Here is an 18,899-nt window from a genome sequence, read left to right on the forward strand (position 1 = left end):
AATGCACACCCTCTCCACAGAGGTGCTATAAATATGGAGAGATGACATCGCCAGCAGCGCGGTCGTGTGAGTGATGTCATCTCAGGGGTTGCCTAGCAACCCCGACAACGTTTGGGAGGCTCTGATTCTTGAGTAGGGTAAAGTCACATTTCTGCAGCTCAGTTAATCAGCTTCCTGGCAACTCCGCCAAGATGATCTCATTTTATTCATGATTATTTTATGTGAAATGCACTTTTAGCTCTAAGAGAACACAAAGATTTAATTCAAAAACCCGCTATTGCTTTATGTTTCCAGGGTGCCGTTAACACGGCATCCACGCAAATAACCATGGTAACACACGGGTAATTAGTATATACAGCACGCGGCATTAACACGGAGCCAGGGCCAGCTCCCCAATCAGCGCGGATTACCGCACGTTATTACTGGAGTAATTACCTGCAGTAACACACAAATTGAACTAAATGGTCAATTGAAGTAAAGTGAATGGCTTTTTATTCTAGTCCCTAAATAATGTGTCTGCTTGGCTGAGCTGTTCAAGGTAAATAAAACCCTCCGACGGATGGCCTCCCCCAGCCCTGCCCCACCCTGGGTGGCGGGGGGACGACCGGGCCCAGACAGGTGCAGGGGCGCCTCGGGCTCCCCGGCTAACCCCCCTGAGCCTCTGCGCCGCTCGGGCCCCTTACGTAACCCCCCCCACCAAGATGAGCCGGGGCGCACACAGCTGTCGTACTCATCCCCCCAGGGAAGAGGGCACAGAACTTTCCAGAGAGAGAGGATGGGGTGAAAAGGCAATGGGCCTTCCTCCCAGGGATGTTGTTCTTGCTCCTCTGGTAGGTGGGGCTTCCTGTCGCAGGATGTGAGGGGGAGGGGAGGTCAAAGGTCACCTCTGCCTTATTAACACAGCGTTTCTCAAATTCCATAAACTTAGAAGATCTTCAAACAGGAAGTTGCATAGGCTCCTCCGGGGTTCTGAGCGGAGCTGCCCAGCCTTCCCAGGAGAGTGGCAGGGAGGCAGAGGCCCCGCAGCGGGTGCAAGGGGGCAGCAGTCCTGCGTCTTGTCCTTCCCTTGGTGGGAGGCACATCCCACACATCAAGGGGGGCCTGGGGACTTTGGGCGGAAAACACCAGGGCCTTCATGTGTCCTTTGTGTGATGGATGCAGAGTGGCTCCTCCACAGACCTGGCGCCAGCGCCAAGACCTCAGCACGACAGCCTACTGTCCAGGTGACGTGGAGCCCCAAGGGTATCTGGTGCCACGAAGGCAAAGGATGGGTGCCAGGGGATCCTTGGAGGGAGTAGGGTTGCCGGCAGCTGCCAGGGGGATGTGAGGAGGAGGGAGGCCCAGCCAGGGAGCGGGATCAAGGCTCTGAGCAGAGAAACCCACCGATCTTATCACCACCTTGATGTGCCGCGGATGCAGAAATACAGAGGGTGATCGAGATGCAGAGGGAAGAAAAACGTGACTTCAAAACCCACAGCCGTATCTGCACGCCACTGTGGTGGGGCAGACTCATCTCAGGAAGGCAGCTCTGTTTTTCAGAAAGCATCCTGAAAGGCTTTGATTTGCAGGGTGAGGGCACCTCACCTCCTCTGGAGCGGAGAGGCCAAGACAGGCAAAGGCAGAAGATCGCACTCCGAATCAAAGGGGATTTCCAACCAAAATAGCTCATGGGTGCACGCTCTCTCCCATCCTGCTGCTCCGGGCCAAGTGAAAAATGCAGCATAATGATGGCGACCCCAAGCCTACAGTGAGGCTGCAAACACAGAGATGAGGAACAGAAAGTAGAGGGTGGTGTGGGCAGCATGGCCTGCTGAGCCCAGGTCGTGGAGTCATGGGGGAGCAGGGGGGCCAGGTCTGGACTCTCAGCACACCCTGTGGGGAAAGGGGACCTAAGCCCTGCTGGAGCTGAGACACAGGCATGTGGAAGGAGACAAGAAAGCAGGGCAGCCCCTCACACCAAAATTGAAAGCAGACCATCACTCATAAGTACAGATGCAAAAATCTAAAACAAACCACTAGCACATTGAATTCAGCCATAAAAATGATAGTGTGTGATGAAAGAATTGTGCTTCTGTCAGAAATGCAGATTTGGTGACCCTCAGGAAACTGATTAGTATAATTCACCATGCTGACACACCAGGAATTAAGTCAGACAGAGTCTTACTACATGCAGCAAAAACACCTGCAAAAATTCAACGTCCATTCGTGATTAAAGCTAAAACAGCTCTTACAAACCAGGAACAAAAGGGAACTTTTGTAAGTCACGTAAGAGTGAGTACCTGTATGAGTTCTGCCAAAGTTAGCATACTCAGAGGCAAAATATTGAAAGCTTCCCTTCTGAAATTAGAAGCATTAAAAAAAAGAAAAGAAAAGAAATTAGAAGCAAAGCAAAAATTCCTCCTCTCACCCTTTCTGTTCAACATTGCAATAGCAGCCCTCACCAGTGCGATAAGGCAAGAAAAATAAATGACAGGCAAAAAGACTGGAAAAGGGGAAACAAAACATTTTTCACAGGTAACATAATTGCGAACACAGAAGATCCAAAATGACTGACAGGTCAGTAATTAGAACTATGAAGGGTTTAACAAGATTCCTGGATGTAAACCCAACTCATAAACATCATATTTATGCCTATATAATGAGAGTGAATAGATTTTTAAAAATGAGACTTTTTAAATGATAACCACCCGCAATAACATCAAATGTGATCAGGTACCTGGAACTAAATCTAGTAGCATATGCATAAGACCTCTAGTGAAGAAATAATGTAATTTTATTAATAGACATTCATGAAGACCTCAATACACAGGGGACATATATCATGCCTATGGTTTAAAAAACTCAACATCATAAAGATGTAAATTCTCCCAAATCGATTATTTTCAAGTCGGGTTCCTTGAAGTATAATGAGCCATAGTAAAAATGTATCCTTTTTGTAATGTTAATGTAATTTAAATTAACATTCTGAGTCTGACTTCTTTCACTTAGCCTAAGTCGTTTGAAATCTGTCCCTGTCCTTGTGTGTATCCATAGCTCGACCACTGCTATTGCCGAAAAGCGTTTCACAATACAGATATACCACAGTTTGAAAAATATGTGAATTGCTTCCCACTTGGAACAATTATAAATTGAGCCACTATAAACATTCACACACAGATTTTTATGTGATTCTCTCGGGTAAATATTCACGAGTGGAATCACCAGGACATCCTGTAAGTATGTGTTAGACTTTGTAAGAAGCCACCAGACTGTTTCTAGAGTGGCTGGGTCATGTCGTGTCCTCACCCATCATGTATGAGAGGTCCAGTTCCACCTCATCCTCACTCAGTATTGTCAGGGTTTGTTTGTTTGTTTTTTTTTAAGATTGATTGATTGATTGATTGATTGATTGATTGATTTAGGACAGAGAGAGAGAGAGGGGCAGAGACACAGGAGGAGGGAGAAGCAGGCTCCATGATGGGAGCCCAACGTGGGACTCGATCCCAGGACTCCAGGATCATGCCCTGGGCCAAAGGTAGGTGCTAAACCACTGAGCCACCCAGGGATCCCCTGTATTCAGTTTTTAAATGATTACGGGTTATGATGGTATTTCATTTAGCAATGACGTGATTACTAATTACACCAAGCATCATTTTATGCACTTATTTGGCAATTTCTATATCCTTTTGGTGAAGTGGCTTGTGATGTCTCTGTCAGGTTCTGGTAGCAGAGTAATGCTGACCTCATAAAAAGAATCAACTGGTTCCCCCTCTTCCATTTCCTGGAAGAGGTTGTATATGATTGGTATTCTTTCTTTCTTTTAAAGATTTTTTTTTTATTTGAGAGAGAGAGAGAGAGAGAGCATGAGTAGGAGGAGGGGCAAGGAGACAAGCAGAGGCGCCAGCTCAGCAGGGAGCCCCAGTGGGAGAACTCGATCCCAGGACTCTGAGATCAGGACCTGAGACCTGATCAGAACTCAACCAACTGAGCCATCCAGGTGCCTGGTATGATTTCTTTCTTAAGTGTTTGGCAGAATTTGGGAGAAAACTCACCTAGGTCTGGAATCTATTGTTTTTGGAAGGTTTTAAACAACAAATTCTAATATATATGGGAGTTTAATATTTATGAGACTATCATCCGTTTTTTTCTTGAGTGAGCTTTGTTTTTGAAGGGATTTGTCTATTCCATCTCTAAATTGTAGATTTTGAGAGCACAAAATTATAATAATATTTATTAACATTTTAGGGGCACCTGGGTGGCTCCATGGTTGAGCATCCACCTTCAGCTCAGGTCATGATCCCAGGGTCCTGGGATCAAGTTCTGCATTGGGCTCCCTGCCTGTGTCTCTGCCTCTCTCTGTGTCTCTCATGAATAAATAAAATCTTTAAAATATCTATATTTATTAACATAATATCTACAAGATCTGTAGTGTTATCCCTTTTCTCATCCCAATATTGGTGATCTGCGTCTTCCGTCTTGTTCTCTTTGTCAGCCTGACTGGAGATCTGTCGATTACATACAGTCTTCCCACAGAGGCAAGTCTGGCTTCATTGATTATATTTTCCTGTAGCTTTTTTCTTTCCTATCTCATTGATTTCTGCTCATTACTGTTTCCTTCCTTCTGTTTGCTTTGAATTTAATCTGCTTCTTTTTCTAGTTTCTTAAGGTAGAGCTTAGAGCATCGATTTTCTTTCGCTTTGCTTTTTTTTTTCCCTGAGTATAGTTGACACACAGTGTTACATTAGTGTCGGGTGTACAATTTAGTGATTGGACAGGTCTACACGTTATGCCACCTTCACCACAGGTGAACTGCCCGTCCCATTACAGCACCGTTACAGTATCATTGAATGTGCTCTTTATGCTCTCTTGTTCCTGTGACTTACTCATTCCATAACTAGAAAGTTGTATCTCCTTCTCCCCTTCCCCCACTGCGCCCATCACCCACCCCCTTCCCCTCCAGCAACCGTCAGTTTGGTCTTGGATTCCTGTTCTACTTTTGATTTATTCACTTTTTTTAGCTTCCATTTATGATTGGAATCATATGATATTTCTACTTTTGGTTTATTCACTTTTTTAGCTTCCATTAGTTATTGGAATCCTATGGTATTTGTCTTTCTCAGGTTGATTTATTTCACTTAGCATTATACCCTCCAGATCTATCCATGTGGTCATAAATGGTGTGATCTCATCCTTGTTTCCGGCTAAGTGATATTCTATGGTAGATGTAAACCACCTCTTCTTTATCCATTCGTCTATCGACGGACACTCAACTTGCTTCCATGCCTTGGCTATTGTAAATAATGCTGCCGTAAACATAGGGGGTGCATATATCTTGTCAAGTTAGGGCTTTCTGTGGGTATATACCCAATAGTGGAATTACTGGATCATAGGGTAGCTCTATTTTTAACTTTTTGAGGAACTTCCGTATAGTCTTCCACGTTGGCTGCATCAGTTTGCAACCTCACTGATGGTGCACAAGGGTTCCTTTCTCTCCGCATCCTCACCAACACTTGTCGTTTCTCGAGTTTTTCATTTTAGTCATTCCCACAGGTGTGAGGTGATACCTCATCATGCTTTTGATTTGCATTTCCCCGATGATCGATGATGTCCAGCATCTGTACGTTTTTTTGGAAAAATGCCTACCCAGCTCCTTTGTCCATTTTTTAATCAGATTGTTCATTTTGGGGGGTGGGGATTTTGATTTTTTTCTTTCAATGTAAGCATCTAGCCATAAACTTTCCTTTATAAATCTCCTGTAAATAAACCTTCCACAAATAAATTTAATTTGGCATAATGGAGACCCGGGATCGGGTCCCACATGGGGCTCCCCGCGGGGAGCCTGCTTCTCCCTCTGCCTGTGTCTCTGCCTCTCTCTCTGTGTGTCTCTCATGAATAAATAAATAAAATCTTTAAAAAAAAAAAAAAGGAGAGAGTAAGTCAGGGCTCACTGGCCCCCCAGAATCAGGGCCTCAGCCTTCCTGATGCTCTGGCAGCAGTTGGCACCCAAGGGCCACTTATCCCATGTTCCAAGGCAAGGGGCCTTCACCTCTGTGTTCTGTGCACCCTGGTCCAAGCACACATGATGACAGCCTGGAGGAGCCATCACTGTGCGCTGGGGGCCACGGACCATCATTCATTATCCCCAAGTCTGCACCATTCCTCTCAAGTGGAGTGTATCACAGCTCCTTTCCCACGTTCCCCGTGGTCACTGGGCCAGGACGGTCCTATGTCAGAGCAGAAGCTGCAGAGCAGAGGTTTTGACTCTGTGACTCATGGAGGCCCCCTCCTTCGCACTCAAGGAGTATTGTCACCAGAAGGAATGAAGCAGGGAGCTAGGCTAGGGCCGAGCCGTGAGGCACCAGGGAGAGCACGTCATCGCCCTGCCCACTGGTCCCCTATTTCTTTCCTTCTGGTCTAGAAGCCAAGTGGGTGTCCGTGTTTCTGAACCAAGGACATGGAAGTTCTGCTTCCCCCTCCCCCCGAGCCAGCTGTGACCCAGGCACAGGCATGAACACCCAACCCCAGGGAGCCTGCTCACTCCAGGCCGGGCACAGGGGCGTCCCTGCCAGGGGCGCTGATAGCATCTCTGCCAGGCCTATCAGCACGCACACCCCGGGCCCTCCAGGCCCCACACGAGGAGGCCAAGCATGAGATTGAGACCTGGAACACGCGGGACCCACCGAGGCATGTTAGGTGGGCCCCGGGGCAGCTCTAGGACCATGGCAGGCATAGGCCTTGGCTCTGACTTCACCCTGACCTGTGAAGGAAAGGCTTCCTTCTCCACCGCTGCAGTGCCCTGGCAGGGGAGGTGGCTGGCGGGGCCATTGTCGCCCCGCACACCAGACCTCTTGAGCAGCATCCCCCCGCACCCCCACCTTCTTGCTGCATCTAGAACAGGCCTCATACTGGCCCCTGTTTTCTCCAAAATGCAGAAATTGCCAGTGGTGTCCTTGTTTTTGTACCGAATTAGCCACACTTAACTCAAGTGCCTGTCTCCTGCCCGCGGCCCGCCTGCCGCCTCCCTGCCTGCCCACGTGCCCCAGCCCACAGCGGGCCTGACTCACTTGCCTGATGCCACTTGAAGTTCACAAGCAGGGAGCTGCCTCTCACCCACCCCTGTGATAACCAGGCTGTGGTTCCCGGGAGCCAGACCCAGGGCAACTCATCTGCTGTGTGACTTGGAGCAATGTGCTTCCCCTCTCTGGGCCTGTCTTCCCCCTCTGTAAAAGAGGGACGGGGGCAAACTAGGCATCTGTGCCCCCACCAAGCCCACCTGCCCGGGAGGAGCTAGAGCGCAGGTGAGATCCAGCAGCCAGAGCCCCTCTGTGTCTCCTCCGGGCTGGCCTTGCACTGAGGCCTCTGGCCAGCCCTATGTGCTGTTCCCAGGGCTCCTGGGGAGGACCATACTCCTGCCCCCTCCCAGAGAGCCCCTAAGGTCACTGGAGGGGGTGGCAGGATGTGGCACAGCGCCTGGCACACATTACAGGCTTGGGTGTCTGCGGAATGGTTAAACGGAAGAACCAAGGTGTAGGTGCTGGCTGACAGCACTCTGTGTGCTCCAGCTCCGGGGGTGGGCGGCCTCAGTCCTGGGGGTGCTCCTTGGGGAAGGGACCCGAGACAGTGCGTGGCTGTGCAGAGAGCACTGGACTGAGAGTCCAGAGACCCAAGTCTGCGCCCAGCTTGGTGGCCCCCCACCTGCAGCTCTACCTCCTCTGAGCCTCTTCGCTCACTGGTGGACCCCAGAGAGTAACTGCTGGTGAGGATGTTGGAATCGGGTCAGAGCCCAGGAGGCCGGGCTGGGGCACCATCTCCTTTCCAGCCAGCATGGCAGAGGTGATTCAGGTGGACTCTCCTAGAGCCTACATTTTGTTACATTTAAAAAAATCATACACGAGGGGCACCTGGTTGGCTCAGAGGTTGAGCGTCTGCCTCTGGCTCAGGGCGTGATCCCGGGATCAAGGCCCACATCAGGGCTCTCTGCATGGAGCCTGCTTCTCCCTCTGCCTGTGTCTCTGCCTCTCTCTCTGTGTCTCTCATGAATAAATAAATAACATCTTGAAAAAAACAAATAAAACTTTTTTAAAAATCATAAAGTATGCCAAATCTCATAGACCAGTATACTTAAAATTCATGTACTTGACTATATATAAGTTAACCTTAATTTAGAAAAAATAGTTTTTAAATAAACACTAATTCAGGAGCACCTGGGTGGCTCAGTCGGCAAAGTGCCTGCCTTCGGCTCAGGTCATCATCCTGGGGTCCTGAGATCAAGTCTTGCATCGGGCTCCCTGCTCAGCGGGGAGTCTCCCTCTGCCCTTGCCCTACTCCTGCTCTCTCTCTCTCTCTCTCAAATAAATAAAAAACAGCAACAACAACAAAAACCCAAAACACTAATTTAGCTCACTGGACACCACGCTGCCATCACTTCAGAAACAACTCACTGTCTCAGCCCACCTGATGCCCACTCCCCAGGGGTGGCCAGGGTCAGAGAGAGTCAGGGAGGCAGGCCTGGAACCTGGGATCCCAGAGGCTGCAGATGGCAGACAGACACTTCATCCCCCTGCTGGACACCTTTCCCCCTGGGGCGCTGGGGACATACATGGGCTGCCCCGGGAAGGAGGCTGGGCCTCCCGGGAAGAGAAAGGCCCAGCGAGGACACACACGATGGGAGGACAGAAGGGACCTCCCCTTCCCTGCCTTTCACCTCTGGAACCTGTCCTTGAGTTACAGTCCAAAGCCAACACTGTGCCCAGGCAGCCCCCTGACCCCCGGTCCCAGGAAGCCCCCTGGAGCCAACACTGTGCCCAGGCAGCCCCCTTCCCTGCCTTTCACCTCTGGAACCTGTCCTTGAGTTACAGTCCAGAGCCAACACTGTGCCCAGGCAGCCCTCTGACCCCCGGTCCCAGGAAGCCCCCCGGAGCCCCACTGCTGAGAGAGGAGGTGTAGTCATAGGGTCCTGGGCTCCCCACCTGGACCCTCAGGAACCGATCGACCTTGGGCTGTGATGGCAAACAGGGCAGCAGAGGTTGCCCGCTGAGGCCCTCAGGAGAGGGTGGCTGAGCCTCAAATGTTCCTGATCCCCAGCCCTTCTCTGTCGGGAGCAGGCTAGGGGCTTGGAGGCACTGCCAGACCTGGGAGGACAGGCACAGGGGAGACGGCAGGGGCACACTGGTGCAATGCCACAGCCAAATATGAGGGAAGTTCCCCCAAAGGGTAGAAGAGGCACCGGCCTCCTTGACTGAGCCCAGTGCAGTCCAGCCTTTGCTCCGTGCGTCCCCCCAGCCCATCATTCTGCCTCCTTGGCACCCCCAGCCCAGGGCCCAGCAGCCTTGGGCATCCACCCACCACGGCTTCAGCCTCCTTGCCTATCACCTGTGAGTCTCTGTGCCTGGTCCCCTCCCCCAGGTGATGCTTCAGGAGCTCCCAGCTCAGGGTCCCACCTGGGCATCCCTGCGCCCACGCTCGACGAGCCCACAGGGGACGTTTGCCAAGATAATAGGCATCACCTGTGTCACCCCGCAGGGTCTGAGGGCACTAGGGAGCCACGGAGGGCTTGAAGCAGGGGAGGGCCAGGTCAGAGCCAGTGGCCTGGGCAGCTGCTGCTCCTGCAAACCCTCTGTCCCGCCCCTCCAGCCCCTACCCCCAGTGCAGAGGGCAGGCTGGAGCTCCAGGCTTTGCCCCAGGGTGGGGGGCGCTTGCTATTTCGACAGCCAGTGTCCCATGGACGTCATGACAGGCAGCTCCAGAGCCAGCTGCGGTGCCTGCGCATGGAAGACCACGGCCAAGGCAGGTTCAGAGCTTCCCATCCAGCACGGCCCCCTGCCACCTGCATCGGGGCCAGCCCAAACGGAGGCAGCAGGCATATGACACCCATTCCTGATGGCAAAGACTAGCCCCCAAAACAAAAAACCACATGGATCCTTGTTTTATTTTCATGACACCTCAAGATGACTGAGTACGGAGCACATTTGGTCACCTAAAATATATTATTGAAACTAATCTCGCCAGTTTCTTTTGATTTTTATTAATGTGGCTACTAGAAAATGTGTAATTGTGTTTACAGCTCGCACACACGGGGGTCACGTGGTGCCTTGGCTGCAGGGGACGGAAGAGCAGAGACACAGAGGTACCTCAGGATGCTGATGCGTTCGTGGGGGAGCGGGGGGCCGGGATGGGCACCTGTGGGGTCACGGTTATGGCAAATGGGGGTGCCCGACCGCGTGGAGCAGCTGCCTGGATCCCCGCTCCGGGCTCTGGCCCTCCTGGCCGCACTGCACACTGGCTGGCAGGACGGAGGGGCCGGGCCCCCCACTGCTGCTGCCAGGCCCGTGCCCACACTGCCCGCCTGAGAAAGAACCAATTAGCACCTCCCTCCCCCGGTCCTGCGACCCCACCACCTGCCTTGTCCCTCTGGTTTTCTCCTCTCCCTGACCTCCTCCGCCCGCCCGCCTCCCTTCCTTTCTCCCTCCTCCTCCCCACCCCTGCCCACGTCTCCCGCCAGCCCCCACCGAGCGGGAAACCACAGCCACCGTGCACCGTGCACAGCAACAAATCTTTCACGTTATCCCCCTCCTTTATTTACACCGGGCGCACAGTAGCAATTCAATCTGAAAAAGTGCCGTGTTTTCGGAGGCGTGCAGCCCGAGAAATTGATGTTTGTGTTAATCAATCTTGTAGGAGCCTGCAGGGCTTGGAGAGGTACCACACGGGAGATTTCTTCTATTGATTAATTGGATTCCAAGCGGGGAGGGCTGGGGAGGGAATCAAACACTCCAAGCGCTTGAAACCTTAGGATATGGGCCGAGGACCTGCCTCCCATCCTAGGATATGGGCCGAGGACCTGCCCCCCATCCTAGGATATGGGCCGGGGGCCTGCCCCCCATCCTAGGATATGGGCCGGGGGCCAGCCCCCCATCCTGCACAGCCCGACCAGAGTTTGGGGGCCCCTGGACGCTGGGTCACCATGACTTCCTCTTCGCTCAGCATCCAGCACCAGCTGGGGGTCAGGACCCTGAGCCCCAGGGTCGGCTCTGCCTGACTCTCGTGGGACTCCGCGACTGTCCCCTGTCCGGAGCATCACTGCTTGTGCGCTTACCCTCCCACTGCCCGCCTTCCGGAAGCCCCAAGCCCTCTGTCCTGACGGGAGCCCGTGTGGCCCCATGGCCAGCCCAGATGAGGACTGGGATCTGCATAGTAGTAGCTTGGGCTGCAGAGGAGGACCAGGGCTCTGCACCCCATTGGCAGAAAGTCTGGGTGCTGGTACCCACATATCGGACACAGGAAATCCAGAGGGTGCACCTCCTCCCTTCAAGAATCCGAGGCCCAGGCCCTGGAGCTGCTTTCAGGAGCATCAGCTGACCTCTCCCAGGGCCTAGGAGGGCCAGGAAGCGGCAGGAAACAGTGTGGGAGAGGAGCAGCAATACTCTGCGTCCACATGTAGGGCTGACACAGAGACTGACCCTGCCTGCTGGTTCTCACCCATTTTACAGACATGAACACAGAAGCTCCAGCTGGAGGAAGACCAGGCCAGTGCTTTGCTCCAAGTCACCTGGTCCCCGGATGCCAGCCTTGGCCCCCAGGCCAGTGGTGGGGATGCATTGGTGGGTCCACTCCGGGGCATCCCTGGGAGGCCAGCCGTCTGACCGCTTCCCGATCCCCTAGACATCTGGGGGGCAGGGGCACCAGCAGGTGCCCATCAAGAGAGCCACTAGACTATTCCTTCCTCTCCAGGCCAACAGCCTCACAGGAATCACCGATGTAAAATGGTCACAGATACCACAAATCCAATCCTCTCTAGTGTGTCAGCATCACTGATTGAGCACCTACTGTATGCCAGCACTGACCCCCACCATCAGATCTGATCCTTGCCATCGTGACCCATTGCTGGAAGCCTCGTCCCCATCTTGTGGCCATGAGATCCAGGGTAGTGACACTGACGGCACCCGAGCAGCACACAGGTGTCTCTGTCTTCCCCTCAGTCAGGTGATAGCAGGCGAGACTGGGCAGAAGCAGAAGGTCCCCAGTCCTGCAGATGCCCCCACTCACCAGGCCTCAACTTCCCCATCTGCAAATGGGTCTGAAGAGAGACCTCACCATAGCCCCACCCAGAGCATCGTGCTAGGAAGAGGCAGGCCTCCTCTGAGGCCAATGTGGTCTCTAACCAACTGAATGGAATGCCCTGGAAACAGCTGGGTGTGGGGTATAGGGGCATTGGCCCAGACACCCTGAGATCCCATCTCCCTTGCACTGCCCTGAGCCAGAATCTCAAGTTTGCTACATCCCATCCACAGAGCTGTACCGTGACACCCAGAGAGCCCAGAGCTCCAGGGCCCCTGCACTGCTCTGGATGGGAAAGGAAATGGATTTGTAAGGATAGTCAAGGCTTTTTTTTTTTTTTTTCTTTTTTTTACTGTTAATTGGGTGAGTCTCGCCCCATTTCCTACATACACTCGCACACACGCACACTCACATACCTCTGATTTCCCAACAAACAAACAAAGCGTCATCTCTGTTACTGCACAGAATGTCCTGTTTAGGTTGACAAGAGCCAAAAGGGATGACCCCAAGCCGTCCCACCATGAAATGCATTTCCAGGAAAAGGTCAATAGCACAAGTGCCTAACATACCCCCGACCGGAGAGAGCCCCTGGAGGCCACGTGGGCCCCCAGAACCATCTGCCAGCCCATCAAGGGCTGCCTTCCCCACACCGTCCCCCAGGCTCACCCTAAAGCCACCCACCACCCGCTGAGATCACCCTGACCAGGGAGAGTGACCGGACTGAGTAGAGAAAAAAAACTAATGTTCCGTGAGGAAAACAAATCACAGACAATGCTAAAGGACAAAGGACAAGTTTGGAAAAATATGTACAACATGTATGGCTGAGAAAGATTTTATGGTATGCATATACACAGGCTTCCTTGCAAAATGTTTAACATCACAAAATTGAAAAGTTAAAAGAACACAGATATCTCTTTGCCCGCACCGAATTGGCAGTGATTTCTTTGCCAACACCTAAAATTAATGAGACAGAGGGAAAAGCACTCGGGCTCCCCACCTATTGTCCTGGAAAGAAGGGCGATTTCCACACACACAGCGTGACACACAGCCTGCCTCCTGACCTGTCACTTCATGTCTTGCCTTCTCCATCCGAGATGTGGGCAAGGATGAACAAATGCTGTTGTTGGCTACAGCAAAAATAGTCAAAATGCTTTGGAGTGGCAGGGGATGAGGTAGGGTAAATAAGTTGCCAAATTTTTACACAGTGTCCCACCTCGTGGGCATTTAAAATCATGTGGTAGAAGGACCTCATTGGGACCTCACAAGGAACGATAAGAGAGGCGGCAGTAAGGCACCATCCTGGTGACACTTAGTGCACACGTGCATGCACACGCACCTGCACACATGCCCATGCATGCACATGCACATGGACCTATATGTGTGTTCACGTGCACACACCACACAGTCATGCACACGCTCACATGTGCATGCATGCATGCACGCCTGAACACATGCACATACTCACATATACATTCCTGTACACACACTTGCACACGCACACACACCAGCATGCATGCACACACATACACATGCATGTACGTGTACACACACCTGTGCACATACACCTGCATCCACACATGTACACACACCTACATTCACGCATGCATAACACATACACATACATGCAAGTGTATACACTTGGATGTGCACATGCACATACTCATGCGCAAGCATGCACACATACATACGCATACACAGGAAATGGTGCAAAAGGTGTGCACCCAAATGTCCACCCAAGTGGTCTACGGAAGTTGGAACTGATTTCTCCCTGTCACTTCCTTCTCCCTTCTGTTCTGTGATGCTGAGTCTGTTTAGCTCTCTCATGACCATAAAGTACTAGAACTTACTGCTTTTCCAAAGCTCTGCATGGAGCCCAAATGGGGCCCTGCAAAGGCGTGGGAGGTGCCCGCCTGGTGTCTCTGAGGGTCATGCTGGAGCACCTCGGTTACTGCAGTGGCCTCTGAAGCCTCGTGCTGACCCCTCCCCCCAGGGGAACTGAGACTCCACCTCCAGGACCCTTCAGGATCCAGTGCTGGACTTCGTCCCTGCCCTGAGGGAGCACCTGTCCAGGAGCATCTGCATGGAAAGGAACTCACCCCCAGGGCTGCCAGGGCAGGCCCTGTGATTCTCCGGGGATCCCAAAGCAGGAGAGGCCTCACCAGAGAGCCAAGCTCCCTGCCTGTAGGGAGCCTGCCACTCTCGCTTACGTGGCCCACCTGACCCCCTCAACCCCATTTCTCACGTCAGTCTGAGGCGGGTTAGTGCAGAGCACGGCTGGCACTGCACAGGCAGCAATGTGGGGCCGTCAGCCCATAGAAGGAACTAGAAGCCAGGCCTGGAAGGACAGCTGGAGAAGAGACTGGGGTCTGCTAGCACTCACAGCCCATGGGGGCTGAGAAGGGGCAGGGGTCCTGATGGGGAGGGGTCCTGGAGGCCACGGGGAGGGGGGAGAGGGAAGGAGGACCAAGGCTGTTGGTGTGTGATGTAGTCATGGTCCAGTCAGAGGACTGGGGTCTGTATCTCGGGCTGTGGCCGCATGGAGGTCACAAGTGACCTTAGGAGGGGGAGCCCAGCTCAAGGGGAGGGATTGTGGGCGAATGGGTGGGGCCTGGCCCCCTCTGTAGCTCTGGCTTTGCTGGGCGCACACCTACAGCCTGATGCATCCGCACAGGGCAGCGTGGACTGGTCTCTCGGGCCCACCCTGGATGAGGGCCCGGAAGGGAGGAGTTGCTGGCAGACCAGAATCCCAAGGTCACAGGGTCAAGTGTGGAGGATGCTGGTGCCCCGCTGAGCAGAGGCAATGGTGGGGGTTACTCCAGGCTAAATAAATAAGAAAAGCAAGTGAAAAGAGAAGGGAAGACACAACACATCCGTTAGCTGCTCTGCAGGCCAGCTCTGCAGGGAGCCTGGGGCGGCAGCAGGGTGGGCTGCCGGGGGAGGGGGGTAAAGCAGAGGGTACAGGCGCCCTGGGGGGGCTGCAGCCTGGCCCACAGCCCCTCCTTTCCTGTCCTTAGACTCGCAGATTAGGGCCTGAGGTGCCTCGGGCGCAGGAAGGATGCCCGACCTGCTTGTGCAACATCGGAGCTGCCTCTGCCCTCTCAGCCCTGATGCAGGTGGCCACAGAGCCTGCCGGCCGCCCAGGCAACACCAGGCCCTCGGATGCCCTACAGCTGCCAATCAGGCCTCCCTTGTCTCGACTCTGCCCCTGCCACCTGGACACCCTCTCCTGCTCCCTGCCTGCCGCCCCCATTGTTTCCTTGTGAACCTGACACAAGCCCCTGGTTGTGACCCCTGGGCCACGAATGCAGCAGACAGAGAGACCATGAAGCCCACCAGCCCCAGCCCGAGGCAACGCCCAGTGGGGGACCCTGCAAGGGAACGGAGAGGGCTGAGGGCGTCCTGGAAGAAGAAAAGGCACTGGCAGGGGTGGGGGGGCACATGCGGGAATGGGGAGCAGCATGGGGGGGAATAGGGGGGGTGCAGGATGCCGGGGGGTGGGCCTCTGCATCTCCTTCTGGGCCTGCTGGAAAGGTTGATTGTGAACCCAAATCCCTGGGCCCTGAGCCCCTGGAATCGGTGTACACACATAGTTGCATTTTTCCGGGGAGGAAACAGGCTTCAATCAGAGCCTGAAAGGCCCATGACCCCCTCCCCAGGAAGAACCTTCCCATTTCACAGATGCAGGGGCAACATCTCCAGGGTCGAGAAGGGGTTGATGACAGAGCTGGAGTCAAGACCCAGTCGTGACCCCTGGGAAGGGGCTGCTTCACCTGGGAAGGGCAGGCCCCCCCGCTCCCACCCCACCACAGGAAAAGGAGGAGGAGAGCCGGGTCGCCTGGGAAAGACAGCGGTGCTCATCCCGCCCCACCCCATCCAGGCTTCATGATAGCCCATTTTACAGATGTAGGAGCTGAGGCCTGGACAGTGTGGGGGGTGAATCGTGGTCCTCCAAAACTGCATCTCCTGGGGCCAGTGAATGGGACCCTATCAGGAATAGATCTTTGCAGATGTAATTATGTTGGGGTCTCGAGATGAGGTCATCCTGGACTCGGGTGGATCTTAAGCCCAACGACGAGTGTCCTGACAAGAGACAGAAAAGGGGAGGCCGGGGCAGCCCGGGTGGCTCAGCTGTTTAGCGCCGCCTTCAGCCCAGGACGTGATCCTGGGGACCCAGGATTGAGTCCCACATCGGGCTTCCCTGCCTGGAGACTGCTTCTCCCTTTGCCTGTGTCTGTGCCTCTAACTCTCTCTGTGTGTCTCATGAATAAATAATAAATAAATAAAATCTTTAAAAAAAAAGAAAAGAAAAGGGGAGGCCGAGTGGCTGGAGCAGTGCAGAGGGAGCGCTGGGGCCACTGGGCTGGGAGATGCACACTTGGCCAGAGCCTCCAGGGAATCGCGGCCCTGTGACACCTGCTTTGGGACTTGAGGCCATCAGGACCAGGAAGGAAAACCCTCCTGCTGTTTTTGGGCTCCCAGCCTGTGGTCCTCGGTTACATGCAGGGACCAAGCAGGGGTTCACCACGTGGGAGGGCCCCCAGAGTCCCAGCAGCACACAGCCCTGAGCCGCCCTGGACTGAGAGCCCCCGAAGAGCAGAAGCGGGCTCCTTGCTGCCTAGGCCTCAGGGTCCCGCTGCACCCCAGCCCAGCCCCAGCCCCAGCCCACGCCTGGCTATCGTGAGGTCCCAGGACTACAGCGCCCCACCCCGCACCCTCCCCTCCAGCATCCAGTGTGGTTCTTCCCCCTCATGCAGACAGCCGGCCAAGCATGGAGCCTGCAGGGAGCTGGGGACGTGATCGGGCCCAGGCTCCACGGAACAGGAATAGCAGAGGCTGCAGGGGCCATGGGCAACTCTGGGGCAGGGTGTCGGGACAGGGTCAGGGACAGGCCGCTCCAGGAGCCAAGAATGGGTCGGGCCAGGCCAGGCCAGCAGCATCCAGGCCTCCTCCGGGGCCCACTCCTCTGCCCTCCATGGGACCTTCCCAGTCAGGCCCACCGCTGGGGCTGTGCCCTCCATTGTCCACAAAAGGTCCGGAATGGGACCCGAAAGATGCCCCCTCACCCCAGCTCTGCTGTGATCCCACCCTGCGCTTGCTTCCTCACCTGCAAGCACAATCCAGCGCCTCGGGTGTAGCAGCCAGGGGCCCCAGGCAAGATGGGCAGTTGGGGCAGGGGCCGCCGGGTGCCTGCAGGGGCATCAGGGTGGCCAGGCAGCCAGCCCCACATCCTCCCTGACAACAGCAGTGACTCACGGGGCTGCCTCCTCTACGCTGCTCACCTTTGCCCTGTGGCATCTGACCCTATCACCTGTCCTACCCCCGCTTGCTGCCACAGCCTCCCCAAGCCCTGCCAGACTCCCGGCCTGAGCCTTCGTGCTTCTCTCCTTCTTCCTGTCTGGAGGCCGGTGCGGCTGTTCCCCACCCCAGGGCCTTTGTACAGGCTGGGTCTTCTTCCCAGAGCCCTGCCCGCCTTCCCCGGACAACAGCCCGTCCTTTCTGGCCCTCTCCTAGACCCTGTGGCCCCTGGAACTCAAAACCCAAGCCAGGAAACATTTGCTCACTGCCCGCTTCCCTCCAAGAGGGTGGGCCATGAATACTGGGGGCCTGGTCTTCCTGCCTTGGCAAGTGCCGGGCAACATGCGCAGTGGGTCTTCAACAAGCAAGCGCAGGTCCCCCGGATGACGAGTGTCAGCGACCAGCGTTCGGCAAGGTTTCCCCTGTGCCCCCAGTGGCCTTGCGGGGCGGGCCTCGGTTCTCCCCTCCTGTCACGTTGAGAAGAAGACGGTGCAGAGAGAATGGGATGTGCCCAGAGCCCTGCGGCTCATTCACAGCGGGACGTTTTGGACACGGCTGCTCGGCCTGCCCCTACCCTGCCCCGTCACCGGGGGATGAGCCATACTGCAGTTTGGAAAGCACTGGGTGAGCAGAGGGGAGCAGGCTTCTTCCACGCGGGACTTCTCAGGGCCTTAGCTGCCCTGCACGCTGGGCCTCGGGGAGAACTGTGAGCAGTTTCCCAAACATGTTGGCCCTGGAGGCACCGAGGCAGGCCAGGGGCTGTGGCTTCTGATGGAAGTCTCTGTCCCTGTGAGAGGACAGGCCCGGCCCGGGCTTTGCAGTTACCCCCCAAGCTGCCTTCAAGTCCCACTCTGTCCTCTTCTGGCTGGGGGTCTTCTCTGAACCTCAGCCTTCTCCTCTGTCACAGGCAGGTAGGCAGGCCCAGGTGGCCGTGGCACACGTACTCTCACAAGCACCTGGCCCCCACAGGCCCCGGGGGTGGGGGAAGGCGCAGCTGGCTCCCTCTTCCTCTTGGGGCCACCATGCCCTGACCGGCAGCGTTTTTGACTCTAAATCCTTTTCCTCAGCGTTTTGTGGGGTCTTTTGTATATTTTTTTATTGGAGTTTGATTTGCCAACATACAGTATAACACTCCGCGCTCATCCCGTCAAGTGCCCCCCTCAGTGCCCGTCACCCAGTCACCCTCCTCCACCCACCTCCCCTTCCATTACCCCTTGTTCCTCGGGCGTTTTTAAGGATGAGTTCTGCTGCTCCCAGTGGAGGATCTGTCGATGCTTCCTCATGAGTCCACCACCCCTGCCCAGCTGAGCCCACCAGGCCCAGGAACTCAGAGGGACTGTGTCTGAGCCTCCCCCGCCCCAGCCCTGCCCCATCCGGCCACCCCCTGACCCCCAGCCCCAGGTCCCCGGCCCTGCAGTGCTGGGAACACTCGCTTGGTCCCCCCTCCTGCACGAGTTTCTCCAGATTCCAACTCGAGGCATCAGAGCCCGGAGCCTCCCGGAAACACCGTGGCGGGACTTACCCACCGTGGGGCCTGTGCTGGTCCCCAGGCCCCCTGCGCCTCACCT

General features: G+C 54.8%; 1 long non-coding RNA gene across 1 annotated transcript; it reads left to right on the forward strand.

Annotated features, from left to right (window-relative positions):
• The first annotated feature begins 960 nt into the window (after positions 1–960).
• LOC144285239 (uncharacterized) lies at positions 961–12,955 on the forward strand. The gene is made up of 4 exons (XR_013353586.1): positions 961–1,223; positions 3,402–3,514; positions 10,043–10,105; positions 11,469–12,955. It is a non-coding gene; the product is annotated as an uncharacterized LOC144285239 (long non-coding RNA).
• Positions 12,956–18,899: the final 5,944 nt, after the last annotated feature.

Source organism: Canis aureus, chromosome 16 (genome assembly GCF_053574225.1).
Source record: "Canis aureus isolate CA01 chromosome 16, VMU_Caureus_v.1.0, whole genome shotgun sequence".
In the NCBI taxonomy this organism is placed as follows: domain Eukaryota; kingdom Metazoa; phylum Chordata; class Mammalia; order Carnivora; family Canidae; genus Canis; species Canis aureus.